The sequence below is a fragment of the Chrysochloris asiatica genome, unplaced genomic scaffold, assembly GCF_000296735.1.
Source record: "Chrysochloris asiatica unplaced genomic scaffold, ChrAsi1.0 scaffold00188, whole genome shotgun sequence".
Classification (NCBI taxonomy): domain Eukaryota; kingdom Metazoa; phylum Chordata; class Mammalia; order Afrosoricida; family Chrysochloridae; genus Chrysochloris; species Chrysochloris asiatica.
Window position 1 is genome coordinate 4,623,310 of NW_006408706.1, and position 3,321 is coordinate 4,626,630.

Sequence of the window (3,321 nt, forward strand, 5' to 3'; positions counted from 1 at the left end):
TTTTTTTTTTTTTTTTTTTTTTTTTTTACACTAAAATGAATAGAGAGAAATACTGTTAACTGGTGGTACATGGAGGGTATTATAATCATTGTAATGAAATAAGGTGTACGATTTGTTGAATGTAAAACTGATGATCTGCCCTGTAAACTTTCACTCAATCCACAAATAAAAACTTTAAAAAAGAAATACAAAAATTGGGGATGTAGTTAATCTTATAGTCCAGAAACAGATGACCCTAGGGCCATCAACAGAGAAGAGCATTAGTAGAATGTGGGACTGCATCCAAAGAAGAAGCGACACCAGAAATGAAGGCAGAGATGGGGACATGGAGAGAGAGAGCAGCTGAGATCTCTAAAGTCGTAGAAAGAGAATGACTGAGTGCTGGTGGCCAGGAGGCAGGCTTACATAATGTGCCCTCTGATTGTTTAAATTATTATATATTCCTGAGGGTTTTTGTGTACACCCCCCCAAAAAAAAAATCATAACCAGAGGGAATAGAAGCAAATACTGCTGAAAGATGATGCACAAAAGAGATTGCAATCATTGCAATAAAATGATGATGTAAAACCAAAGTTCTCCCATGTAAACTATTGCTCAATTCACAATAAAAACTTTAAAAAGAAATGACTACAGTTTTCTGTATGGAATGCACATCAATGTAAAGGAAATGAAAATAATCACAACTGGACCAATAAATAACATCATGATAAATGGAGCAAAAAATGTAGTTGTCAAACACTTCATTTTGCTGGGATTCATAATCAATACTCCTGGAAGCTGCTGGACATATTGCATTAGGTAAATATGCTGTAAAAGATCACTTTAAACTGCTATAGAACACTTTAAAATATTATAGAACAATGACTAAGGTAGGCCTGATCCAAACCATGACATGTTCAAAGATTTCACATGTGTATGAAAGTTAAATGATAAATAAAGGAGATCAAAAAATAATTGCTGCATTTGAATTCTGGAGTTATTGAAGAAAATTGAAACTACTATGGACTGCAAGAAAAACAAACAAATCTATCTTGAAATAAGTCCAGGCAGAATGCTCCTTAAAAGTGAGCATGGTTAGATTTTGTTACTCATTCTTTGGACATGTTTTCAGGAAGCACCAGTCCCTATAGAAGGACATCATGCTTGTGGAGAGTCAACAGGTAAGAGGAAAATCCCCAAGGAGATGGACTGACACAGTGACAACATTAGGTTCAAGCATAGTAATTGTGAGGATGCTGCAGGACCAATCCTGTGTTTCATTCTGACGTTGGGAGTTGGGACCGATTCTACAAGACCTAACAACACTAAAGATCATCAGAGTACATATAGTATATCTCAGATCTTCTCAGGGTAATCCAGTGCTTATGTTATTTTGAAATTTCTCATATGTAAAATAAGACGATAGGCGTAAATGGTTAAAAGTCAACCTCTAATGTTATATAATTTTATGATTTCTGGCAAGAGTAAATTCTGGGAAAGATTGCTAGGTGGGTGGTCATTGCCAAAAGATTGAAGAGGAATCTATTATTAAATTAAATTGAAGCTCTTTGACAACCCATGCTATACAATTTGAATATTAAAAGTTGTTTCATTTTAAAATGACATAGCAGCAAGTAAGTAATCCTATAGTAAGTAATCATTTAGCCAGTATATCGATTTCAATAAAATTTTAACTTCTCTTATCCTCATTTGTAAGCTATTAGTGTTGAATTATATAGCTCACAAAGATGAACTGTGTGGTTCCATTACTGTTTTCATGATTTAATATATTTTCTGACTTTAGCTTACTCTGTATTTTCCCTCAGAGATGACGACTAGCATTGCTGATTATTCCCTAAAACTAAAATACATTTAAATATTATTTTATAGATGATAAAGTAAAAAGAATAATCAAGGGAAGCACTCTGAATTTAAGAGTAGTTTTAATATACCTCTGATATAACTAAATTCATTTCTGACATCATTAGCTTTAAAAAAATTATTTAATTATACAAGTTATTTAGAAAACAACAGCATTATAAGATTAAAAGTTAGGCCAAAAGTTTTTGTGTTGTTTTGTATATTTTTAACTAAATCCTATGCTAAGGTGAAATTTGAGTGGTTCAAAATGAATTGATATCTGGACATAAGTTTTGGCTTAAATGATAAAATACATAAATAATAAAAGACATGTTGTTGCTAAGTGCTGTCCAGTCTGTTCCAACTCATAACAACCCTATATAGGGTTTCTGAAATTATAAATCTTTGTGGAAGCAAAAGGTTTCAGCTTTCTCCCATGGAGCAGTGGGTGGGCTCAATCTGCTGATCTTGTGATTTAAAGTATGGTGGTTATCATACAGAGTCTAAGAGCTCCCAATAAACGACATAGCAGATAATAATCTCCATAGCAAATAGAGATTTTTAGAAATATACACATTCAAACTTTGAAGTTTTTGCTATTAAAATTAGTTTTAGATTCAAGGTATGTAAAATAAAAACTTAAAAAAAAAAAAAAGTTTTCTTGTGAATTGAGTGAGGTTTACAGAGCAGATCATCAGTTTTGCAGTCAACAAATTATATACTTTGTTTCATGTCAATGATTGCAGTCCCCTTCATGTAATAATAGTTATTCCACTTCCTCCCTGTGTTTCTTACTTCTATCCCACCGTTCTTCCCATCTTTTCTCAGTTCTGCCCTGAGGTAAATGCTGCCCTTTTGAACTTGAATGATTGGATATTCCATAGTGAGCATACCTTATTAGTGCTGTTATCTCCATAATACATCTATCTACTGCTTGGCTGAAAATTTGGGCACCAGGATGATTTTAGTTCCAGACCTAAAGAGTAGCAAAGGGCCATAGTCTTGGGTTCCTCTAGCTCTGATCAGTAAGCCCTGTTTATTGTTTTGTTTTATAATTGTGATGTTTGGCCCACTTTTTCTTCCAGTTTATCTGGGACCTTCTAATGTGATCCCTTTCATTGTAATTGGTAGGTCTCAGAGTTACAGAGATTGATGTTCACATGTCCCAGTTGTTCATTGGACTAAATGATTCCATGGGTCTTCAATTTTTTATTTATTTTTAAACTTTTTATTGTGACTTGAGTGAAGGTTTACAGAGATCATAAGTTTTACATTCAGCAAAGTAAATGCTTTGTTTCATCTCACTAATTGCAATTCCCTCCATATAACAACAGTAATCCCACTTCCTCCCTGAGGTTCTCACTTCTTTTTGTTTTTTTATAATTAAATGTTTTTATTTTGGATTGAGTGAAAGTTTACAGGGCACATCATCAGCTTCACATTCAACCATTCATATAGCTTGTTTCATTACATTGATTATTA